This window comes from Heptranchias perlo, unplaced genomic scaffold (assembly GCF_035084215.1).
Source record: "Heptranchias perlo isolate sHepPer1 unplaced genomic scaffold, sHepPer1.hap1 HAP1_SCAFFOLD_269, whole genome shotgun sequence".
NCBI classification, from domain to species: Eukaryota; Metazoa; Chordata; class Chondrichthyes; order Hexanchiformes; family Hexanchidae; genus Heptranchias; species Heptranchias perlo.
Window position 1 is genome coordinate 20,588 of NW_027139281.1, and position 26,903 is coordinate 47,490.

The 26,903-nt window shown below is 45.7% G+C and overlaps 2 non-coding genes and 1 pseudogene across 2 annotated transcripts; 1 reads left to right on the top strand and 2 right to left on the bottom strand.

Annotated features, from left to right (window-relative positions):
• Positions 1-5,158: 5,158 nt before the first annotated feature.
• On the bottom strand, positions 5,159-5,783 carry LOC137310663 (histone H1-like; annotated as a pseudogene).
• A 4,960-nt stretch (positions 5,784-10,743) lies between these two features.
• trnat-agu (transfer RNA threonine (anticodon AGU)) lies at positions 10,744-10,817 on the bottom strand. Its single transcript has one exon. It is a non-coding gene; the product is annotated as a tRNA-Thr (tRNA).
• Positions 10,818-25,811: 14,994 nt separating this feature from the next.
• On the top strand, positions 25,812-25,905 carry trnay-gua (transfer RNA tyrosine (anticodon GUA)). Its single transcript has 2 exons — positions 25,812-25,848; positions 25,870-25,905. It is a non-coding gene; the product is annotated as a tRNA-Tyr (tRNA).
• Positions 25,906-26,903: the final 998 nt, after the last annotated feature.

Here is a 26,903-nt window from a genome sequence, read left to right on the forward strand (position 1 = left end):
ACAGAGCGGCCCTGAGCTGCAAGATTGCAGAGGGGACAACATGCAAGAGAGGGTTAAATGTGTGACACTGTCCCTGAGAGTGGGATTAATAATGTGTCTGTCTCTGAAATAATATCAGTGAGAGATGAGACTGCATCTTCTGTCACTCCATCTTGGAATAGAAATTGGAAAGGAATATTTTCCAATTTGTTACTGGGTGAAAACAGGACATTATAGGTCAGTTTCTCTCTCTCTTTTGAACAGCTCATGAAGGTGGGATACTGTTCCTGAGCGAAAGACAGACACACTGATAGGAAGCGTAAGGCGGATACTGTGCCTGTCTCTCTCTGGCGCTGTACATGAAGGTGGGATACTATTTCCTGAGTGTGAAACGGACATACTGATGGGAAGTGTGAGACTGAGACTGTTTCTGTGTGCGTGTCTCTGTCTGTCTGTTTATCTGTCGGTCTGTATCTCTCTCTCTAGCGCTGTAAATGAAAGCGGGATACTGTTCCTGAGCGTAAAATGGACACCCTGTTGGAAGGTAAATATTGATTCTGTGTCTGTGAACAGACCTCCGGTGCAGTTGGTGAGACGGTCACTGTCCCTTCTATTATGTCTGAGCCGGTCTGACGGGGCATTTATCAGTCTCCAGTCCTGTAAGGAAAGGAGGAGAGAAACAGCCTGTAACTGTCTGACACTGGACTGTCTGTGAGAGTTGAATTTATTCAGTGACCAGCCGTCTCTGGGTGTTGAGAATGGGACGGATAGGACACCAGTTAATATTGTCTGTCAGTCAGTTTAGGAGGACAGAGAAGGCCCGCATCATCCCCAGACACCTGCAGCTGGCCATCCGCAACGACGAGGAGCTCAACAAGCTGCTGGGACGGGTGACCATCGCTCAGGGCGGGGTGCTGCCTAATATCCAGGCCGTGCTGCTGCCGAAGAAAACCAGCAATGTGAGCTCCAAGAGCAAGTAAAGCGGCCAAGATTTAATCTGATAACCCAAAGGCTCTTTTCAGAGCCACCCACTGTATCTCTGAAAGGGCTGGTTACTGTCTGAAGCGAGTCAGAGCTTAATTTAATAATAAAACCATTCGTTAGAAACTAACGATATCTTGTTAAATACAAATTATCTCGCTTCCGGACAGTAGATGTCAACAATCTCCAATCGGTTGAATTTTGCAGATTGTATCGGAAATGAGACACAAAATAATCAGTTCATTAAACTGGGCGGGTGGGATCCAGAAATACCAGGTGAGTTTGATCATCGGCAACAAGAAGCACTCGATTGTGTTCCGGCCATTATTGTAAGTGTTATTTACAGTCTCATCCTCCCACAACACTAACTCGGTCTGACTTCCATTCCCCAGATTTGTCCGCCAGAAGGTGACGGATGTGTTGATTATTGTATCAGCGATTGCTGAATCAGTGAATGACATTTGTCTGTTATTGGCTGTGAGTGAGGGATTTATTCTGTCAATCGAGCCAAGCTGCCCATATATTGGAAATGGGAACTTGCATCTCTTGGACTTTGCCAAGTTCACGAGCCTCTCCCTGTCCATATGTCCGAGTTAGATTGACACTGGGGGTGGAGATACCTGATGTGAAAGAGTTGGATCGAAATCAGACCTTTCTGGACCTGTTTCCAGAACTTTCCGTGTCTAAACGTGGCACTGGATGTGATGATGGGACTCAGTCTGCGCAGTATGAGTGGAATTCACCTCCCTCCAATCCTGGGTGTGATGTGTGGAAATTAAACTGTGTCCGTTTCAAATTCCTGCTCTTGGTGAGTCTGGAATTGTCCCCCTTGTCTGTCTGGGTCTGGTCTTTGTGGATATTTAACTGTTACTGTACCTGCCCGAAACCTCACAGATCAGCTCGACTCCGAACTCTCTCTGGTGTTATAACGGCCTATGATATGGATAGTTTATAAATACCAGTCGTGCCCCGCCTGCCATCCGCTCCCTCCCTTCATGAATTTCCCGTTTAAGTAAATTTTTCATCGACACTGTCCCACCATTTCAACCCAGGAGATCAGAGCTCTTTCCACCGCCCATTTGGTGGCTCTGAAAAGAGCCTTTGTTGCTCTCGGTGCTGAAGCCGGGTCGGGTTGAGGCGCGCTCCCCGCGGATGCGGCGGGCCAGCTGGATGTCTTTGGGCATGATGGTGACTCGCTTGGCGTGGATGGCGCACAGGTTGGTGTCCTCAAACAGCCCCACCAGGTAAGCCTCGCTGGCCTCCTGCAGGGCCATGACGGCCGAGCTCTGGAAGCGCAGGTCTGTCTTGAAGACCTGAGCGATCTCTCGCACCAGGCGCTGGAAGGGCAGTTTACGGATCAGCAGCTCGGTGGATTTCTGGTAGCGGCGGATCTCCCTCAGAGCCACAGTGCCGGCTCTGGAGCGATGAGGCTTCTTCACTCCGCCCGTGGCTGGAGCGCTCTTCCGCGCCGCTTTGGTCGCCAACTGTTTGCGAGGAGCTTTCCCTCCGGTCGATTTACGCGCTGTCTGCTTGGTCCTGGCCATTTTCTGAACAGATCTCAACACAACCTGAGACACAGAGACTGTTAATAGGAAGGGCGCGCTCTGGGGCCGCCTTTTAAAGTGTCTGTGAGGGACCAGCCCTGGCCTGTGAATGGCTGCAGTCTCACTCCCAGTCAGGGAGGGACCAGTCCGGGAATTTGATGGGCAGGTTTGAACCGAGCTCTGACAGTCAGACCGACCCGGCGGGAGGTTTTGGGCCCCAATTGGCTGAGCTGAAATTAATCTTCAATTTCAAAAAGCCCGCCAATTTCAGAGCATCAAAAAACAGTTTGAAGAAAATCTCATTTCCCTCCAGCAATTTAAGAATCTCTCTCTTTATAATCTCCATTATTTCCCACTCCTCAGCTCAAATCTCAGGCTGTTTCACATTCCGCTTCATTCTCTGATCTGTCTGTAAAGTCCAGGCTCAATTTCAAAAATCCCGCCAGTTCCGGCCCGCTGAACCGCTCCTCAAACACAAACTTCACATCGAACTGATCATTGAATGAGGGCAGGAAATAAAGAGCGAGCAGAGAGGACACAGCGGGAGAGGGAGTGAGGAGGGATTTGACTCTGAGCGGAGGATGTAATGTCTGGGGAAAGATTCTGTATCCCCGCCTGTTCATTTATACCGTGAAACCGGGAATTCCGCTCCTTCTCTCGGGATGGCCGAGAACCCCGGCCGTTGTTCCTGATCTCCCTGTACCGAGTGTTGGGGACTCTCCCCTTACTAATTAAATATCGGAAACTGCTTCCCCACTCCCAGATCTTTCCTCTCCCCGTTCCCAGGTCAGTGCTCTCTCTGTGAGGCGGTGGGCGGCTCAGAAAGGGTCGAGTTGTTCAGCCGCCGAATCCATAGAGAGTGCGGCCCTGCCGTTTCAGAGCGTACACCACATCCATGGCAGTGACCGTCTTGCGCTTGGCGTGTTCAGTGTAGGTGACCGCGTCCCTGATCACATTCTCCAGGAAAACCTTCAGCACCCCGCGGGTTTCCTCGTAGATCAGACCCGAGATCCGCTTGACACCGCCACGGCGAGCCAGGCGGCGGATGGCTGGTTTGGTGATCCCCTGGATGTTATCACGGAGCACTTTCCGGTGCCGCTTGGCTCCACCTTTGCCCAGTCCTTTGCCTCCTTTACCTCGGCCAGACATGATGATTCTTCACTCAGATCGCTGTCGAATGAATAACGAACTTATGCTGGTTCCCTTTTTATGCAGCCTGACCCGACCTGTCTGAAACATGGACAGGATGAAAGATTGAGGGGAGGAGAGAGAGTGAGATATTAAACAGAGAGGGGAGGAGAGAGAGTGAGATATTAAACAGAGAGGGGAGGAGAGAGAGTGAGATAATAAACAGAGAGGGGAGGAGACAGAGTGAGATATTGAACAGAGAGGGGAGGAGACAGAGTGAGATATTAAACAGAGAGGGAAGGAGAGAGAGTGAGATATTAAACAGAGAGGGGAGGAGAGAGAGTGAGATATTAAACAGAGAGGGGAGGAGAAAGAGTGAGATATTAAACAGAGAGGGGAGGAGACAGAGTGAGATATTAAACAGAGAGGGGAGGAGAGAGAGTGAGACATTAAACAGAGAGGGGAGGAGAGAGAGTGAGATATTAAACAGGGAGGGGAGGAGAGAGAGTGAGATATTAAACAGAGAGGGGAGGAGAGAGAGTGAGATATTAAACAGAGAGGGGAGGAGAGAGAGTGAGATATTAAACAGAGAGGGGAGGAGAGAGAGTGAGATATTAAACAGAGAGGGGAGGAGAGAGAGTGAGATATTAAACAGGGAGGGGAGGAGAGAGAGTGAGATATTAAACAGGGAGGGGAGGAGAGAGAGTGAGATATTAAACAGAGAAGGGAGGAGAGAGAGTGAGATATTAAACAGGGAGGGGAGGAGAGAGTCAGAGTGATGGACAGAGAGGGGAGGAGAGAGTCAGAGTGACGGACAGAGCTGAGAGCGGCCTCTGATCTTCCCGCTCCACCTCCAGCTTTCTCCTCCCGCCAATTTCAAACCGTTTCTCGATAATTGAACCGAAACACAGCGCTCCGCACAAACCCTTACAGACTCGGGCTTCATATTCAAGGATTCCCAGAAACACGGAGCCTTTAAATAAGCCCCGTTACAATTAACAGTCAGTAATATTCCTGCCTAAATACAGTCCCTTCTATAACAAGTCAACCCGCCTCCTCCCATTTCAGTCCCAGACCCGATTCGATCTCCCCACACATCCCCTCCCAGACGGGTTCAGCAGTTTACAAACACTTTATTCCCGCTGATTTGAAGAATCTCATGTGTTGGGGTTTGAATTGTGATTGCGGCGGATCTCCGCCAGTTTTCCCCTGTCACCGACTCTCGCCCTGAATCTGTGAAAACAATGAACTGGGACTGGAGCCGAACACCCGCCAGTTCCAGTGAGGCCCGGCCCGGACATCCCATTCTCTCCATTTTATTCCAGACAGTGGGAGTGGGGGCTGGGGTAGCGAATGTCAGCGAGTCTCCAGGACCCTGGGTTTATTGGAAATTATTTCTATCTGAAACCTGAGCCCGGCCCCGGGACAGGAATCATCTGATTCCGGGATCAGCTCTTTTCTGAGAGACCTGGGTGGCTCTGAGAAGAGCCGTTGGCTTCAGATGGTCACAAGTTGCACTTGATTTTTCACTTCTTTTTGCCCGCTGCTTTCTTGGGCTTTGCTGACCTCGGCTTGGGCTTGGCCCTCGGTTTTTCTCCCTTCTTCGCCTTCACCGGCTTGGGGGTCTTGGGCTTCTTCGCCGCCGCTTTCTTCTTAATTGGGGATTTCGCCGCCTTTTTCTTGGCGGCTGGTTTCTTTCCGGGAGATTTCTTGGCCGCTGCTTTCTTTGCCGTTAATTTCTTGGCTGCTGTTTTCGTTGCCGCCGGTTTCTTTCCGGGAGATTTCTTGGTTCCTTGTTTCTTCACCTTCTTTCCCACTTTTCCCTGGGTTTCCTTCTTAGCGACTCTGAAGGAGCCCGAGGCGCCCGTGCCCTTGATCTGCACCAGGGAGCCTTTTTCCACATTTCTCTTGATACTTAATTTGATCTGGCACCGGAGCTTCTCCACATCCAGGCCTTTGGTCGCCAGAACCTTCTTGATCGCGGCCAGGGAGATCCCCTTGCGATCCTTGCAATCCGCCACAATCTTGAGGATCTGTTCGCTCAATTTGGGACCGGGCTGTCCTGGGTCGGTGAACCGCCTTCTTCATCTTCGGAGCATTGGTTTGAGCGGCGGCGGGAGGAGCCGTTTCGGCGGCTGCAGTATCTGTCATCTCCGGGACTCTGTGGAAAATCTCTCTGACAGTCAGAGCTGGGTCAGAAATGAAACGAGAGGCGGCGGCACAGAGCAACTTAAAGGCACAGAGCGGACTGGGCGGAACACCCTGCTGTCAGCTCCCGGCCCCTCCAGCCTCTCTGTGTTTCTCTCTCCTCTTAATCTCCCCGATTCCAATTCAAATCGGGCACTCCAGATTCCCAGACTAGCCCCTTCCCATCTCTAACACCGGAATGTTTGCTGTCGAAAAACTTTCACCGGAATTAAAAGCACCAGTTTCGATTTTAACCCGTTTCATTGCTGCACTGATCGCGCTCTCTCACCCGATCGCTGACATGATCTCCGTTTTTCGGCTGAAATCTTCAATTTTACGAAAACTCTACCTTAAATTTCCATTTCGGAGCTCGGCAGGGGAGGAGGGCGATCCTTTGACAGGGATTTTTTATTATTTTACTCAAAAGGGACTTGGAAATCCGGCGATGAGACCGGCCACACAAACACAGTGACATTAATCTAACCCGCCCGCCCCTTTAACACACTCTCTCTGACCCAATCTTCACATCTTCACATTCACAGGACAAACTGCTCGCCAGATTGACAATTCCCGGGACAGGCTTTCCTCCCCGCTCGGCCTGTGCTGCGGATTCTCGGGGGTTAGTTGTAGTTTCCCCGCTCAGTAACTGTTAAACACTCAGAGGCCGGCGCTCCCCAGATTCAGGGGCAGGAGTCAATCACAGCTGTGACTGTGATAATCCACATCTGGTTTTACATGATTATATTGTTCGCACACTGAAATATGTTCGGTTAAGACGATATTACAAATTATCCGCTCTGGGCTCCTCCATTCTCTCTGTGTTTCTCTCTCCTCCTAAACTGACTGACAGACAATATTAACTGGTGTCCTATCCGTCCCATTCTCAACACCCAGAGACGGCTCGTTACTGAATAAATTCAACTCTCACAGACAGTCCAGTGTCAGACAGTTACAGGCTGTTTCTCTCCTCCTTTGCATACTGGACTGGAGACTGATAAATGCACCGTTAATCCGTCTCATACATAATAGAAGGGACAGTGACCGTCTCACCAACTGCACCGGAGGTCTGTTCACAGACACAGAATCAGTCTTTACCTTCCAACAGGGTGTCCATATTACGCTCAGTAACAGTATCCCGCTTTCATTTACAGTGCTAGAGAGAGAGAAAGACAGACAGACAGATAAACAGACAGACAGAGACACGCACACAGAAACAGTATCAGTCTCACACTTCCCATCAGTATGTCCGTTTCACACTCAACAAATAGTATCCCACCTTCATGTACAGCGCCAGAGAGAGATCCAGACAGGCACAGTATCCGCCTTACGCTTCCTATCAGTGTGTCTGTCTCAAGCTCAATAACAGTAAAGAGAGAGAGAGAAACTGACCTGTAATGTCCCGTTTACACAGAGTAACAAATTGGAAAATATTCCATTCCAATTTCTATTCCAAGGTGGAGTGACAGAAGATGCAGTCTCATCTCTCACTGATATTATTTCAGAGACAGACACATTATTAATCCCACTCTCAGGGACAGTGTCACACATTTAACCCTCTCTTGCATGTTGTCCCCTCTGCAATCTTGCAGCTCAGGGCCGTTCTGTGTTACTCTCAGTGACCGAGAGTTTCACTCCGATTGAAATAAACTGGGACTGTTGCTGCCTGATATTAATCCTACACGGTCCCAGCAAATACACCGACTCCCACTTTCCTCCCCCGTTTCTCCAGGATTGGTTTGAGGAATCCTCCCTCCAGTTTCGGAGTCAAACGTTACTTTATCAGTAAGGGAGCCAAGAATGAACAGAACCCATTGGCTCATTCCACAGCCGCTCACTTTATCTCTGAAAGACTCTTTCCCATCAAAAGCCCCCGAGAGAAACAGCAGGGATGGAAACCTCGAGTTTAATAGTTGGAGATTGTAAAGTCAGTCTGGATTCCAGCGTTAGGCACTGGTGGAATCCCATCTGTTTCCCATTCTGGTGCCTGTTCCTGCACTGCCTGTGGAGCCCATTCCCTCTGACCTTTCCCCCAGACCCACTTCCTTTGCTCAGACAGGCGGGAATGGAGAGATCACGGCCCCCGGGGGAAGGGAGCAAAGAGCAGCCTCGTTACAGCAGCTCATCGCTCCGGGACCGTGTCCGCAGATGGGCTCAGAGATCGGCATTGAGTCTGGGGGAAGGGCAGGGGGAGTCCGGGGGCTGTTTGTAAGAGGCGGAGTGGATCAGGAACTGGTCCCGGAACATGGAGTGAGAGGGGGGGAAGGGAGAGGAAATTCTCGGGCTGTGTGTGGACAGGGTGTGTCCAGGGGAAGGGAGAGAGAATGGGAAGAACCTGCTATTAAAACCATTGCTGCTTTCTCTCCCCAAACCAGGAGTGAATGGTCCTGGTTTAGTTCCAGTCTCACCCTGTTTATTGTTATTGGACAGTGAAGAGTGGAAACAGAGCCGGAAAGTAAGGATGTGGGGAGTTATACAAAGAGCATCTATTGCAGGCACCAGGTGAGAAGTGTGAAGGACACAATTTAAACAGCGGCTGTTTATTTTCGGTTGAACGGTTAGTCCCATGGGAGAGGGGATGAGAAACCTGACCTGGACAAAGGTCCCTGCCCCATCGGGTAGTCCCATTCATGGATCAGTGCAGGGGTTGGGTTGTGTCTGGATGTCACTAAATTGTTGTAAAACAGCCCAACACACCTGGTGTGCAGAAGCTGAGTGCTGCAGTGGAGTCAGACACTGACACTGTTTGTATCACTGGTTTTCATTTGTGGATATTCAAAATGATCATTAGCAGAGATATTAAACTGATCACTTTTCCATTTTCAACCTCACCTGTTCTTGAGTTACAAGAGATCATTTTCTTTCCACAGGCGAATCCTTGAATGATCCAGAATGAATGTGATGTTTCCTCCACCCGAGGCACAAGGAGGAGTGCAGCCAGCTCCTTCTCACACACAGGAGGTACATTATCACCCACAGAGCACAGAGACACAGACAGGTCATCAGTTCCACAGTCTCAGACAGTAGAAGTACTCAGTCCCACACTGATCCCAAGTTCCAGAGACACACTTTCAATCCAACATTCAAACAGAGCGGGTGAGGCAGACACTGTTCCATTTGCCCCCAACTCAGTCCCGCTGACAGGTCGATACAAAAATCCCAGTCCAAAATCACACTCTCAGATTGAAAGGCACTGTGTCAATCTCACAATAGGGCAACATAGCTACGAATTAAATACCAGAGAGAAATCACACATGGTACCCGATTGAAAGGGACAGAATGAATCCCAATAATGTACCCGAGATTCCAATTCAATACTATCCCAGAACTCTCTCACACATGACTTTAATACATGAAATATCCATTCGAAAAGTGAACCATTTGCTACAAATTGCAAACAAATCCAAACCTCACGTACAGTATCGATTGAGAAATACTGAAAGATAGTAAAGCTGAGAAACAAATTAGATACCAGTTCAGAATGCACTCGTAGAATGAAATTTAAAGATAGAGTATCAATTCTATTAGTGCAGACTGAGATACACATTATATACCAGTCCAAAAATCTCATACAATATTAGACTGAAAGATACAGTATCAATTCCATTTCTACAGACTGATCTACACATTACAAACCAATTCTAAAATGTTCCCTTATCCGTTTGAAAGATTCATTATCATCCACAATCGTACTCACAGAGATGCAGATTTAATAGTCGTCCAAAAAGCACACACATTATCTGATTCAAACCTCCAACATTAAATCCTAAAGTTTGTCCATATTTACAAATTAAATAAGGAGTAAAACTCTTCAAACATTAAGATATTAAAGCTAAAGTATTGAACACAATAATGTAATCTGAGAGAATAATTACGTACAGATACAGAATGAAACTCACATTCAGATACAGTACCAGAGACACACAGACACAGAATGAATCCAACACTCACAGATACAGAAGGAATCCCAAACTCACATACAGTACTAGAGACTGACAGACACAGAGTTAATCCCACACTCTCATCAAGTACCAGGGACTGATAGGTACAGTATGAATCCCACACTAACATGCAGTATGAGTAACTGCATATTTAGGATGAATTCAACTCCCACATACAGTACTGGGGACTGTATATAAGGAATGATTCCCACACTCACATGGAGAAACAGAGACTGACAGATACCGAAAGAATCCCACACTAACACACAGTATGAGAGACTGCATATAAAGAATGAATCACAAACTCTCACACACACTGCTGACAAGATAGAGAATCAATCCCAAGTTCACACACAGTATCAGTGAGTGACAGATACAGAATGAATCCCACACTAACATACAGTACCAGAGACTGACAGATACAGAATGAATCCCACACTCACACACAGTACCAGAGACTGAGAGATACAGAATGAATCCCACTAAACTATCAGGGAATAAGCACAGACCAGGCATCAGGGCCTTTACCCAGTAAACTATCAGAGAGTCAGCACAGACCGGGGATCAGGGCCTTTACCCAGTAAACTATCAGGGAATCAGCACAGACCGGGGATCAGGGCCTTTACCCATTAAACTATCAGAGAATCAGCACAGACCAGGGATCAGGGCCTTTCACCTGTCTGAGAGAACATTGTATCACAGATCGCTTGTGATAAACCTACACATTCTGATTTACAGCCGTGCATAACAGATGTTTGTAGCTGCGATGGCCGAGTGGTTAAGGCGTTGGACTCGAATCAAGAATTATACCCCGACCTCAACGAGCCCAGAAACAAGAACGTGTCACGGACACATTCCATGAGAGGGCTGTCTGTTTGATGAAAAGGCATTTTTGAAAAGACCTCCTGATCAGTTCCGTGTTGGATCCTGAACAAAACACAGCACTGTGTGCTTCTCAAATTCACGAAACACCACGAATTACACAAAGGCACCGATGGGAGTTGAACCCAGGATCTCCTGTTTACTAGACAGGTGCTTTAACCAACTAAGCCACGGTGCCAATTCATGGTACTGTTTCCCACCTCCTCTCATTAATATCTATCAGCTACACGTCACATTCTGTTGTGGGTTCAGACTGTTTTATCTTTGTCCATTTCGCTTGCCCGTTTCCCTGTGAATCCCGATACTAACTGCGTTTCAAGCTGTGTTTATCTTTCTGTGTCCATCAGTGCTTTGATACACGAATGAATATGTGTGCTTGTGTTTGTTTGTTACTTTAAATAAATTAGGGATGGACAATTCTCGCTCTGACACTGAAGAACTAATTGAACAAATTTCACAGTGAAGTGTTGTTTATTGTGGTGCTGAAACTAAAAAAAATCGTAAAAGGTGCAAAGAGGGAAAACGAGAAAAACTTGTGAGTGAAATTAAGGACAACTTTCAAGGTTTTTACACGTATATTAAGAGAAAGAAGGGTGACTAAGAGTAATGTGGGCCCCTTAAAGACAGATGGAGGTGATATTGTAATTGAAAATCAGGAAATGGCAGACTTGCAAAATACTCACAGAAAAGCATGAGGATAATAAACCAGAGATACGAGGAAAACTGAAAATAAATCAAGGGGATTCAGTGTAAGTAAAATAATGGTAATGGAGAAAATAATTAGACTAAAGATAGACAAATATCCAGGACCTGATGTTTACCATCCCAGGGGACGAAGGGGAATAGGTGAGGAAATTGTACATGCTTTAGTCATGATCGTTCAAAACTCTCTTGATTCAGGAATTGTTCCATGGATTGAAAAAATTCAAATGTCATTCCATTATATAGGAAGGGTAGGAGAGATAAAACAGGAAATTATAGACCTATTGGTCTGACGTCTGTTGTGGGGAAGTTACCAGAATCTGTTATTAGGGAAAGAATTACTGAGCACTTGGATAAACATGAATTGATCAGAGAGAGCCAGCATGGATTTGTAAAGTGTAAGTCTAACGAAAATAGTTGAACTTTTTAAAGATGTAACTAACGTGGTAAATGATGGAGTGTCTATGGGGGTTATGTGCATATTGACTTCCAGAGGCATTCGTTAAGGTTTAACATCAGAGACTGTTCTCATTTCTGTTGACATGTGGAATTCAAAGCAACCCATTGACATGGGGAGGGAGTTGGTTTGGAGGTAGGAGACAGAGAGTAGGGTTAATGGGTATGTACTCAAATTGACAGGATTTGATTAGTGGTGTCCCCCAGGGATCTGTATAAATGAGGCAGATAAAGGAATAGAGAGCGGTATATCCAGGTTTGTTGACGACACCAAGTTAGGAGGCACAGTGAGTAGTGTAGATGGGAGCATAAATTTGTAAAAGGAAATTGATAGATTCAGTGAGTTGGTAAAACTGTGTCAGATGGAGCTTACATAGAATTACATAGAATGTACATCACAGAAACAGGCAATTCGGCCCAACTAGACTATACCGGTGTTTATGCTGCAGACGAGCCTCCTCCAACCCCTCTTCATCGAACTCGATGAGCAAACACGAATATTCCTTTCTCCTCCATGTGTTTATCTCACTTCACCGTAAATGCATCCATGATATTCGTCTTAACTACTCCTTGTGGGAGCGAGCTGCACATTCTAACGACTCTCTGGATAAATATGTTTCTCTTGAATGCCAGATTGGATTTATTGATGACTATTATATTCATGGCCCTAAGTTCTCACATCCCCACTCCCAAAAGTACAAACACCTTATCTACATCTGACCGATCAAACCCTTGCATAATCTTAAAGTCCTGTATCAGGTCACCCTCAGCCTTCTCTTTTCGATACAAAAGAGCCCCAGACTGTTCAAAGTTTCAATCTGGGGAAGTGTGAGGCCATCCACTTTGGCCCGAAGCAAGATAAATCAGAGTATTTTCGAAATGGTGAGAAGCCAGGAACTGTGGGTGAGCAGAGATACTTCGGGAAATCAGGAAGAGTTGGCAGACAGGTGCAAAAAATAATTAAAATGGCTAATGGAATGTCGGCCTTTATCTCAAGGGAACTGGAATTCAAAAGGGTGGAAGTTATGTTAGAATTCTATAAACTCTGCTAAGGCCACATTTAGAGTACGGCATTCAGTCCTGGGCACCAGACCTCAGGATGGATATATTGGCCTTGCAGGAGGTGCAGCGCAGAAAGACCAGAATGATACCGGGGCTAAAATGTTTAAATTATGAGGGCAAGTTGCGTGGACAAGGTTTGTATTTCCTCGTGTATAGAGGATTAAGTGGTGATGTAATTCAGGTGTTGAAGGTGATTCAATGATCCAATGGTGGGTGTGTGAGTTGGTGCTGAATCGGTCCCCTTCAGTGAAGAGAGGGTCAGCGGGCGCCTGACAGACACGGCTCGGAACGGGACTCGCTTCTCTCCGGCGGCAGCGGCTGGTTTAGAGAGATCTCTCTGTCTGCTGCTGTTACTCCGCCTCCCGCACTCTGGGAGAACCGCGGAGGTCGGTCCTCATTTTTCTCTTATGGATCCGGCTCCATCCGTTTACTGTTGACGGGAGTGCGTCTGATACCAAGTCAGTCAGAAGCGGGTGCAAATCACAACATAGGCACAGGCCCAAGGACTGGGGACTGGTTTGATATTGGGTCCTTTTTAAGGGATAGGCTGTAGAATGTTTGTATAATAATAATGATCAGAATTAACTTTGATACAATGAAGTTTTTTTCAGTTATTTCCCATTTCCACCCTCACCAGTTTTATACAGTAACAGGTAACAATGTTTGAGGGATGTGATGTCCAGTGTTGGTGGAATCAGTGTAATTTAACTTGATACATTGAAGAATCTCTTGTCTATCCCAGGCTCTGACCTTAGGTTTAGACCCTCACCTGGTTTAAAATCGGTCACTCACTGATATAAATAAACCAGGAACAATCCCGAAACCTCAGCGGGGATATTTGTTCCGATACTGAGTGACCGGCTCGTTGGACCTGCTCATTTCGTGAACTCGCTGGTGTCTCAGCACGTGTGATGACTGAGTGAATCCCTTCCCACGCACGGAGCAGGTGAACAGTCTCTTAACCAATGGACATGCGTTGATGTGTCAGCAGTTCATTTCTGCTTTTAAGCTCTTCTCACAGTCACTGCATTAAAAGGTGACTCAATAGTGTGAACAAGTTAATGTTTCAGAAGGTGGGATGATCGAGTGAATCTCTTCCCACACACGGAGCAGGTGAAAAGTCTCTCCCCAGTGTGAGTGCGTCGATGTCTCAGCAGTTCGTTTCTGATTTTAAATCTCTTCCCACAGTCAGAACATTTAAAGGTCACTCAGTGTGAACTCGCTGGTGTTTCAGCAGGGTGGATGACCAAGCGAATCCCTTCCCACACACGGAGCAGGTGAACGGCCCCTCCCCAGTGTGAGTGCGTTGGTGTGTCAGCAGATTAAATTTGCTTTTAAACCTCTTCTCACAGTCAGAACATTTAAAAGATCTCTCATCAGTGTGAAGTCGCTGGTGTCTCAGCAGGTTGGATGACTGAGTGAATCCCTTCCCACACACGGAGCAGGTGAACGGCCTCTCCCCAGTGTGAACTCGCTGGTGTTTCAGCAGGCTCGATGAATCAGCGAATCCCTTCCCACACACGGAGCAGGTGAACGGCCTCTCCCCAGTGTGAACTCGCTGGTGTTTCAGCAGGTTCGATGAATGAGCGAATCCCTTCCCACACACGGAGCAGGTGAACGGCCTCTCCGCAGTGTGAACTCGCTGGTGTGACAGAAAGTGTGATGACTGAGTGAATCCATTCCCACACACGGAGCAGGTGAACGGCCTCTCCCCAGTGTGAATGCGTTGGTGTTTCAGCAGTTCAATTTTGCTTTTAAAGCTCTTCTCATAGTCAGAACATTTAAAAGGTCTCTCATCAGTGTGAACTCGCTGGTGTGTCAGCAGGTTGGATGACTGAGTGAATCCCTTCCCACACATGGAGCAGGAGAACGGCCTCTCCCCATTGTGAACTCGCTGGTGTGTCAGCAAGGTGGATGAATGAGCGAATCCCTTCCCACACACTGAGCAAGTGAACGGCCTCTTCCCAGTGTGAACTCGCTGGTGTGACAGAAAGTGTGATGACCGAGCGAATCCCTTCCCACACACGGAGCAGGTGAACGGCCTCTCCCCATTGTGAACTCGCTGGTGTGTCAGCAGGTTGGATGACTGAGTGAATCCCTTCCCACACACGGAGCAGGTGAACGGCCTCTCCCCAGTGTGACTGCGTCGATGAGTTTCCAGCTCTGAAGGGTAACTGAATCCCTTCCCACAGTCCCCACATTTCCACGGTTTCTCCGTGGTCCGTGTGTCCGTGTGTCTCTCCAGGTTGGACGATCAGTTGAAGCCTCGTCCACACACAGAACACGTGTACGGTTTCTCCCCGCTGTGAATGGTGCGATGTTTTTTCTGGCTGTGTAACTGGTGAAAGCTCTTTCCACAGTCAGTGCACTGGAACACTCTCACTCGGGTGTGTGTGTCTCGGTGCTTTTCCACTCACACTGATGTTTGAAATCTTCTCCCACAGATAGAACAGACAAACATTTCTCGTTCCACATTCAAAGGCCGACGATATTCAGGTCCTGATGAATCGAGTGACTCTGTCAGATCTTGACGTGATCTTTGGTTTGAATTTCCCTCTGTAAATCCTCCCCTGTAAAAGGAGTTTATAAAAGTTATCACTGGAAGTACAGGATGGAAATTCAGATCAGATAACTCTACTTTCCATGGAACATTATTTCCTCTCTCATTCCTCAAAGCTGAAAATCCCCTGTCCCACACACTCTCCCTCCTCCCTGTGCTGAAATCCAAACCCATCGCATCATCTTTCAGTGGCCCGAAACCGTGAGTGAAAGGGTGAGAGAGTGTGAGAGAGTGAGTGTGAGAGAGAGTGTGAGAGAGAGACAGTGTGAGAGAGAGAGAGAGTGAGTACAGCAGTGGGCTCAGTGTGGAGAATGAAGTGGGGCAGGTGGAGCATATTTCATTGGGGCAGCAGTGATCATAATTTCATTCGGTTTAGAACAGTTATGGAAAAGGACAGGGGACAGTCAAATGTGAAAATTCTTAACTGGATGAGGGCTAATTTCATGAGTTAAAAAGGGATCTTGTCCAGGTGGATTGGATTCAAAAATTGGCAGGCAGAACAGTAATTGAACAGTGGGAGGCCTTCAAGGAGGAGTTGGTTTGGGTACAGAGTGGACAGATTCCCACGAGGAGGAAAGGAACGGCATCCAAAGCGAGAGCTCCCTGGATGACTGAAGATATAGAGATCACCATTTCTCCTTCATTTGCAGACTCTCCCTGACCGATCACCATTCCTCCTTCATTTAGAGACGCTCCCTGACCGATCACCATTTCTCCTTCATTTACAGACGCTCCCTGACGATCACCATTTCTCCTTCATTTACAGACGCTCCCTGATTCGATGAGTCACGAGGTTTAACGCTGACACTGCGCATGCTCGGAGGCCGCGGGCCGTGTGTTGAGTTTCGGGTCTGATCTAAACCGGAGCCCCCGGAGTGTAGAGAGAGAGAGGAGAATGTTCACTGTTTGATATTCGGGCCCGGGGCCGCACTCGGGGTTTGTGAAGCCCCCGCCCCCTCCCCCGGGGTTTATTAACCCGCTCCCCCCGCCCATCTCTCACCTGTTGCCGACACGATCTCGGCCTCACTCCCCGCCCGCCGCGCATGCTCAGCTCACACTGCCCGGGTGATTGACGGGAGCTCCGGACCAACAGGAAGAGCGGAGAGGGGCTGGAGGACCGAGCGGGCGGTTGGTCCTCCAACCAATGGGAGTGGGGGAGGGGCGGGACTTGCGGCACCGAGTGGGCGGGGCTGAGCCCGGATCTCCCTCATTGGCTGAAACTCTGCATCAATTTTAAACCTGATTGATGTCAAACTCGAGGGAAAAAACTGGACTTCAATAAAGGACAAAGAGGAGGGAATATTGGAGGGAATAACACAGTGTAGGGATAAAATGGATTAATTCAGGACAGACAGCAGGGATTATTGGAGGGAATAACACAGTGTAGGGATAAAATGGATTAATTCAGGACAGACAGCAGGGAATATTGGAGGGAATAACACAGTGTAGGGATAAAATGGATTAATTCAGGACAGACAGCAGGGAATATTGGAGGGAATAACACAGTGTAGGGATAAAATGGATTAATTCAGGACAGACAGCAGGGAATATTGGAGGGAATAACACAGTGTAGGGATAAAATGGATTAATTCAGGACAGACAGCAGGGAATATTGGAGGAAATAACACAGTGTAGGGATAAAATGGATTAATTCAGGACAGACAGCAGGGAATATTGGAGGGAATAACACAGTGTAGGGATAAAATGGATTAATTCAGGACAGACAGCAGGGAATATTGGAGGAAATAACACAGTGTAGGGATAAAATGGATTAATTCAGGACAGACAGCAGGGAATATTGGAGGGAATAACACAGTGTAGGGATAAAATGGATTAATTCAGGACAGACAGCAGGGATTATTGGAGGAAATAACACAGTGTAGGGATAAAATGGATTAATTCAGGACAGACAGCAGGGAATATTGGAGGGAATAACACAGTGTAGGGATAAAATGGATTAATTCAGGACAGACAGCAGGGATTATTGGAGGGAATAACACAGTGTAGGGATAAAATGGATTAATTCAGGACAGACAGCAGGGAATATTGGAGGAAATAACACAGTGTAGGGATAAAATGGATTAATTCAGGACAGACAGCAGGGAATATTGGAGGGAATAACACAGTGTAGGGATAAAATGGATTAATTCAGGACAGACAGCAGGGAATATTGGAGGAAATAACACAGTGTAGGGATAAAATGGATTAATTCAGGACAGACAGCAGGGAATATTGGAGGGAATAACACAGTGTAGGGATAAAATGGATTAATTCAGGACAGACAGCAGGGATTATTGGAGGAAATAACACAGTGTAGGGATAAAATGGATTAATTCAGGACAGACAGCAGGGAATATTGGAGGGAATAACACAGTGTAGGGATAAAATGGATTAATTCAGGACAGACAGCAGGGAATATTGGAGGAAATAACACAGTGTAGGGATAAAATGGATTAATTCAGGACAGACAGCAGGGATTATTGGAGGGAATAACACAGTGTAGGGATAAAATGGATTAATTCAGGACAGACAGCAGGGATTATTGGAGGGAATAACACAGTGTAGGGATAAAATGGATTAATTCAGGACAGACAGCAGGGAATATTGGAGGGAATAACACAGTGTAGGGATAAAATGGATTAATTCAGGACAGACAGCAGGGAATATTGGAGGAAATAACAGTGTAGGGATAAAATGGATTAATTCAGGACAGACAGCAGGGATTATTGGAGGGAATAACACAGTGTGGGGATAAAATGGATTAATTCAGGACAGACAGCAGGGATTATTGGAGGGAATAACACAGTGTAGGGATAAAATGGATTAATTCAGGACAGACAGCAGGGATTATTGGAGGGAATAACACAGTGTAGGGATAAAATGGATTAATTCAGGACAGACAGCAGGGAATATTGGAGGGAATAACACAGTGTAGGGATAAAATGGATTAATTCAGGACAGACAGCAGGGATTATTGGAGGGAATAACACAGTGTAGGGATAAAATGGATTAATTCAGGACAGACAGCAGGGATTATTGGAGGGAATAACACAGTGTAGGGATAAAATGGATTAATTCAGGACAGACAGCAGGGAATATTGGAGGAAATAACACAGTGTGGGGATAAAATGGATTAATTCAGGACAGACAGCAGGGATTATTGGAGGAAATAACACAGTGTTGGGATAAAATGGATTAATTCAGGACAGACAGCAGGGAATATTGGGGGGAATAACACAGTGTAGGGATAAAATGGATTAATTCAGGACAGACAGCAGGGATTATTGGAGGGAATAACACAGTGTAGGGATAAAATGGATTAATTCAGGACAGACAGCAGGGATTATTGGAGGGAATAACACAGTGTAGGGATAAAATGGATTAATTCAGGACAGACAGCAGGGATTATTGGAGGGAATAACACAGTGTAGGGATAAAATGGATTAATTCAGGACAGACAGCAGGGATTATTGGAGGGAATAACACAGTGTAGGGATAAAATGGATTAATTCAGGACAGACAGCAGGGATTATTGGAGGAAATAACACAGTGTAGGATAAAATGGATTAATTCAGGACAGACAGCAGGGATTATTGGAGGAAATAACACAGTGTAGGGATAAAATGGATTAATTCAGGACAGACAGCAGGGATTATTGGAGGAAATAACACAGTGTGGGGATAAAATGGATTAATTCAGGACAGACAGCAAGGATTATTGGAGGGAATAACACAGTGTAGGGATAAAATGGATTAATTCAGGACAGACAGCAGGGATTATTGGAGGAAATAACACAGTGTAGGGATAAAATGGATTAATTCAGGACAGACAGCAGGGATTATTGGTGGAAATAACACAGTGTAGGGATAAAATGGATTAATTCAGGACAGACAGCAGGGAATATTGGAGGGAATAACACAGTGTAGGGATAAAATGGATTAATTCAGGACAGACAGCAGGGATTATTGGTGGAAATAACACAGTGTAGGGATAAAATGGATTAATTCAGGACAGACAGCAGGGAATATTGGAGGGAATAACACAGTGTAGGGATAAAATGGATTAATTCAGGACAGACAGCAGGGATTATTGGAGGAAATAACACAGTGTAGGGATAAAATGGATTAATTCAGGACAGACAGCAGGGATTATTGGAGGAAATAACACAGTGTGGGATAAAATGGATTAATTCAGGACAGACAGCAGGGATTATTGGAGGGAATAACACAGTGTAGGGATAAAATGGATTAATTCAGGACAGACAGCAGGGAATATTGGAGGAAATAACACAGTGTGGGATAAAATGGATTAATTCAGGACAGACAGCAGGGATTATTGGAGGAAATAACACAGTGTAGGGATAAAATGGATTAATTCAGGACAGACAGCAGGGATTATTGGAGGAAATAACACAGTGTAGGGATAAAATGGATTAATTCAGGACAGACAGCAGGGATTATTGGAGGAAATAACACAGTGTAGGGATAAAATGGATTAATTCAGGACAGACAGCAGGGATTATTGGAGGAAATAACACAGTGTAGGATAAAATGGATTAATTCAGGACAGACAGCAGGGATTATTGGAGGAAATAACACAGTGTAGGGATAAAATGGATTAATTCAGGACAGACAGCAGGGATTATTGGAGGAAATAACACAGTGTAGGGATAAAATGGATTAATTCAGGACAGACAGCAGGGATTATTGGAGGAAATAACACAGTGTAGGATAAAATGGATTAATTCAGGACAGACAGCAGGGATTATTGGAGGAAATAACACAGTGTAGGGATAAAATGGATTAATTCAGGACAGACAGCAGGGATTATTGGAGGAAATAACACAGTGTGGGGATAAAATGGATTAATTCAGGACAGACAGCAGGGAATATTGGAGGAAATAACACAGTGTAGGGATAAAATGGATTAATTCAGGACAGACAGCAGGGAATGTTGGAGGGAATAACACAGTGTAGGGATAAAATGGATTAATTCAGGACAGACAGCAGGGAATATTGGAGGAAATAACACAGTGTAGGGATAAAATGGATTAATTCAGGACAGACAGCAGGGATTATTGGAGGAAATAACACAGTGTAGGGATAAAATGGATTAATTCAGGACAGACAGCAGGGATTATTGGAGGGAATAACACAGTGTAGGGATAAAATGGATAATTCAGGACAGACAGCAGGGATTATTGGAGGAAATAACACAGTGTAGGGATAAAATGGATTAATTCAGGACAGACAGCAGGGAATATTGGAGGAAATAACACAGTGTCGGGATAAAATGGATAATTCAGGACAGACAGCAGGGATTATTGGAGGAAATAACACAGTGTAGGGATAAAATGGATAATTCAGGACAGACAGCAGGGATTATTGGAGGAAATAACACAGTGTAGGGATAAAATGGATTAATTCAGGACAGACAGCAGGGAATATTGGAGGGAATAACACAGTGTAGGGATAAAATGGATTAATTCAGGACAGACAGCAGGGAATATTGGAGGGAATAACACAGTGTAGGGATAAAATGGATTAATTCAGGACAGACAGCAGTGATTATTGGAGGGAATAACACAGTGTGGGGATAAAATGGATTAATTCAGGACAGACAGCAGGGAATATTGGAGGAAATAACACAGTGTAGGGATAAAATGGATTAATTCAGGACAGACAGCAGGGATTATTGGAGGGAATAACACAGTGTAGGGATAAAATGGATTAATTCAGGACAGACAGCAGGGAATATTGGAGGGAATAACACAGTGTAGGGATAAAATGGATTAATTCAGGACAGACAGCAGGGATTATTGGAGGGAATAACACAGTGTAGGGATAAAATGGATTAATTCAGGACAGACAGCAGGGAATATTGGAGGGAATAACACAGTGTAGGGATAAAATGGATTAATTCAGGACAGACAGCAGGGAATATTGGAGGGAATAACACAGTGTAGGGATAAAATGGATTAATTCAGGACAGACAGCAGGGAATATTGGAGGGAATAACACAGTGTAGGGATAAAATGGATTAATTCAGGACAGACAGCAGGGAATATTGGAGGAAATAACACAGTGTAGGGATAAAATGGATTAATTCAGGACAGACAGCAGGGAATATTGGAGGGAATAACACAGTGTAGGGATAAAATGGATTAATTCAGGACAGACAGCAGGGAATATTGGAGGGAATAACACAGTGTAGGGATAAAATGGATTAATTCAGGACAGACAGCAGGGATTATTGGAGGAAATAACACAGTGTGGGGATAAAATGGATTAATTCAGGACAGACAGCAGGGATTATTGGAGGAAATAACACAGTGTAGGGATAAAATGGATTAATTCAGGACAGACAGCAGGGATTATTGGAGGGAATAACACAGTGTAGGGATAAAATGGATTAATTCAGGACAGACAGCAGGGATTATTGGAGGAAATAACACAGTGTGGGGATAAAATGGATTAATTCAGGACAGACAGCAGGGATTATTGGAGGAAATAACACAGTGTGGGGATAAAATGGATTAATTCAGGACAGACAGCAGGGATTATTGGAGGAAATAACACAGTGTAGGGATAAAATGGATAATTCAGGACAGACAGCAGGGATTATTGGAGGAAATAACACAGTGTCGGGATAATATGGATAATTCAGGACAGACAGCAGGGATTATTGGAGGAAATAACACAGTGTCGGGATAAAATGGATTAATTCAGGACAGACAGCAGGGATTATTGGAGGAAATAACACAGTGTAGGGATAAAATGGATTAATTCAGGACAGACAGCAGGGAATATTGGAGGGAATAACACAGTGTAGGGATAAAATGGATTAATTCAGGACAGACAGCAGGGAATATTGGAGGGAATAACACAGTGTAGGGATAAAATGGATTAATTCAGGACAGACAGCAGGGAATATTGGAGGGAATAACACAGTGCAGGGATAAAATGGATTAATTCAGGACAGACAGCAGGGATTATTGGAGGAAATAACACAGTGTAGGGATTAAATTCAATGGATGTTGTGAAGATGGATTGTTAAAAAGTGTTTGATAAGATGCCGGATAGGAGGCTTGTTGATCAGATTAAATCTCACGGTGTTACAGGGAGTGGGTCAGTGTGGATGGGAAGTTGGATAAATGGCAGAGTATTGGTTGATGGATGTTTTTCAGACTGTGGGGATGTGAACAGTGGTGTCCCCCAGGGGCAGTGTTGGGACCATTGCTCTTCTCAATATCGAGCAATGACCTGGGCTTGGGTAGAAGGGCATAAGATCAACATTTCCTGACAAAACCAAGATAGGGAGCATTAAGAACTGTGAAGAGGAATGTTAGAAATTTCAGTGTGACATCGGAACATTAGGAACAGGAGTCGGCCATTCAGCCCCTCGAGCCTGTTCCACCATTCAGTGAGATTGGTATCAGTGACTGTGGGATTGGTTTCTTTCAGAGTGGAGGAGATTATTGTCAGTGACTGTGGGATTGGTTTATATCAGACAGGAGGAGATTGGTGTCAGTGACTGTGGGGATTGGTTTATATCATACTGGAGGTGATTGTTGTCAGTGATTTGTTTCAGGAACTGGAATTAACCATGAAACCCCTCAAGCCTGCTCCACCATTCATTTTGATCAGGACGAATCTGTACCACAACTCCATTTACTCTTCTTTGCTCCATGTCCCTTTCACCCCTCACACAACACAAATCTATCAATCTCAATATTGAACATTTCAATCGAGCCCCAGCATCCACAGCCTTTCGGGAAAGTGAGTTTGTAATTTCCACTACCCTTTGTGTGAAAAATTGCTGCCTTATTTTGCTCGTAAATGACCGAGCTCTAATTGTAAGATTATCAAGAAGGTGGCAGATGGAGTATAATGTGGGGAAATGTGGAAATTATTCACTTTGGTAGGAGGAATAGAAAAGCAGAATATTTTTTTGAAAAGTGAAAGACTAAGAAATGTTGGTGTTCAGAAGGATTTGGGTGTCCTTGTACAGAGAAAGTTAATATGCAGGTGCAGCAAACAATTAGGAAAGCAAATATTATGTTGGCCTTTATTGCATGGGGGTTGGAGTATAAGAGTAAGGGAGACTTGCTGCAATTATATTGGGCCTTGGTGAGACCACACTTGGAGTACAGTGCACAGTTTTGGTCTCCTTACCTGAGGAAGGATATACTTGCCTTAGAGGGGGTGCAACGAAGGTTCACTAGATTGATTCCTGGGATGAGAGGGTTGTTGTATGAGGGGAGATTGAGTAGAATGGCCTTAAATTCTCTGGAGTTTCGAAGAATGAGAGGTGATCTCATTGAAACGTCGAAAATTCTTAGAGGGCTTGACAGGGTAGATGCTGAGAGGCTTTTTCCCCTGGCTGGAGAGTCTAGAACTCGGGGGCATAGTCTCAGGATAAGGGTTCGGCCATTTAGGACTGAGATGAGGAAATATTTCTTCACTCAGAGGGTGGTGAATCTTTGGAATTCTCTACCTCAGAGGGCTGTGGATGCTCAGTCGTTGAGTATATTCAAGAATGAGATCGAGAGATTTTTGGACACCGAGGGAATCAAGGAATCGGGCAGGAAAGTGGAGTTAAGGTAGAAGATCAGCCATGTTCTTACTGAATGGCAGAGCAGGCTCGAGGGGCCGTATGGCCCACTCCTGCTCCTATTTCTTATGCCCTCTTGTTCTGGATTCCCCCTCCAGAAGAAATAATTTCTCTGTATCTGCCTTATTGAATCATTTTATTATTTTAAACATCTCGATGAGGTCACATCTCAATGTTCTAAACTCATGGGAATAAAAACCAAGTTTATGCCACCTCTCCTCATAATTTAACCCTTTTAACCCCGGCATCATTCTGGTGAATCTGCACTGTACCTTTTCTAAGGCCGATTTATCTCTCCCTCGGTTCGGTGCCCAGTTCTCCAGGTGGGGTCTGACCAAGGTTCATTACAACTGAAGCATCACTTCTGTATTCCAACCCCACTCGAGATAAAGGTCAACATTCAATTAGACTTGTTGATTATTGTCAAGATTTGTAAGGAATTTGCAAAGGATTCGAGGGGATCTTCGAGTTGGGATTTTTCTTTATTCTGTCCACTCAAGGAGTTTGATAACAGACTTACTCCTTTGAATTTAGTGCTGGATTATTGGGCCGTGATGTGTTTACTTGTTTGTATTTTGTTAAATACATTTGCTGAGTGTATTTAAATTTAAGACGAGATTCCCAGGCCTGATGCTCTATTCACACATCGAAGGTGAGAGAGATGCTGTGGGACACACGATAAGTCCAGTCGCTGAAAGTGATTCACAGACTGGGTTTTGTGTTTCGTGATCCCGGGTACATTACTGATACCTTCCCTGGATCCCAAGGCTGGGAGAGGCACTCGGGAAGGACCGGGGAGCTGGGACTTGGCCATGACAGTAATTGAAGGTATGAGAACTGAAATAATCTACAGTGAGAAAGGAGAAAAGGCAAAATAATCGGTAATGAGGACATCAATTAGTCTCTTATCTTGAATTCATCAAGTAATTGACCCATTCTGTTTGAAACAAAGTTGATTTATTTGACATCGATCCAGAATATTGAATTTCAGCCCAGTTATAGCGGTTATTAACATCAGCAGAAACAAATCCCAACTTCCAGAATGAAGTTCTGCTGCTGAAACCCTCATCCGTGCCTTTGTTTACCTCCAGACTCGACTATTCCAATGCTCTCCAGGCCCGGCCTTCCACTTTACACCCTCCGTAAACTTAAACCCACAATCTCCTGATCAATAATCAGTCCCATTATTCATTGTGTCACTGGCCCAGGCTGTGGAGAACACGGAGCAGCTCCCACTCCCACAGCACTGCGGTATGAGCAGGTACCGAGTCAGCCTCAGTCATGAGCACTGGAATCCACGAGTCCGGGTGTGTCAAAGGTGCACGGTGAACAATCACCAAAGTGAAACATTTTTGCCGCTTCCCTTCGATACCTCAGCTGGTTGAGCGACAAGACTGTCGTGGAAAATAAGACAAAGTCATCCTTCCGTCATTTGTTCAATTCCTGCTCGAAGGAGAACGTGTGATTTTGCAATAAGCAGCAATTAGTTCAAGGTCGCTCTCTGAACTTTACAGGCACCTCACAGATTAACATGTTGCCATGAAGGCACAGGACGCCTCTTTTCCTTTCTCAAACCTGAAAACTTTCTGTGTCTGCCCAAACAAGGCTGCTCTGCCTCTGCTCACCAGCAGGGAGCGCTTTTGAGCAGCAACACTTCAAAACACTCAGCTCTCGCTTTCAGGCAAAAGAAGTCTTCGATCAGCACCGGACTCCACGAGTCTGAACGTGTCAACAGGCGCACGGTGAACAATCACCAAAGACAGCACTGTTTATCACTTCCCTTCGATAGCTCAGCTGGTAGAGCGGAGGACTGTAGTGAATAAAACAAAATAAAGTCATCCTTAGGTCGCTGGTTCAATTCCGGCTCGAAGGAGTGAGTGTGATTTTGGAATAAGCAGCAATTACCTCAAGGTCACTCTCTGAACTTCACAGGCAGCTCACAGATTAACATGTTGCCACTCAGGCACAGGACACCTCTTCTCCTTTCCAAAACCGAAAAGCTTTCTGTGTCTGCCCGAGCACGGCTGTTTCACTCGAGCATTTCCCTCTGCTCACCAGCAGGGAGTGCCTTTGAGCAGCAACACTTCAAATCGCCCTCAATTTCAGGCAAAATGGTCTTCGATCAGTCAGTCAGTCAGGGCTCTCGCTGCTCCTCGAGCTCGGGCGGCTGTTGCTTTCTGGTGACCTCGTCTTCCTTCCGAAGGCTCGGGCTCTTCTCAGCATCATTCATGATTACTGTGGCTTCCCGTTCTGCTGTTCCTCACTTGCTGATGCTCGATACCGCCGATTGGAGCAAAGTATTTAATATATTCAGGGAGCGGCAACCCAAGGCAAGATTTCTCTGATGGTCTTCGAGCAGCTTGAAGGCGAGTGAGAGGCAGGAACTGTGAGGGGTGATTTACAAACAGCAAACGAGGAATTAGCTCAACTGGTGGAGCACTCACTTGGCCTGTGAGAAGTAGCGGGATCGTTGATTATATTCTCCACTCACCGTTTGTCTTGGGGCAATTATACAGAAACAAGAGTGTTGTCAGTGAGTCCATCGCCCATGGACTTCCTAAACTTCACTGTGTGTTTGGGTACAGAGAGATCAAGGGGCAGCAAATCTTTTGATGTGCTGCAGTAAGCAAAAGTTCTTGATTTTGCTATGCAGCAAAGATGGAAAGATGAGGTGAGAGATGGAAAAAAAGCTTCGTAATCCTTGATGCCTTCTCTGAAGATTGAATTCAGGACCTTCAGATTATGACACTGATGCACTGCTTGCTGCACTGAGAAGGCACTTACCAGGTATGGAGCCAGGCAGCACCACCAAGTTGGACAGCTTGCAAGGTATTGAATGCCATAAAATTTTGCATTAAAAAATCCAAGCCA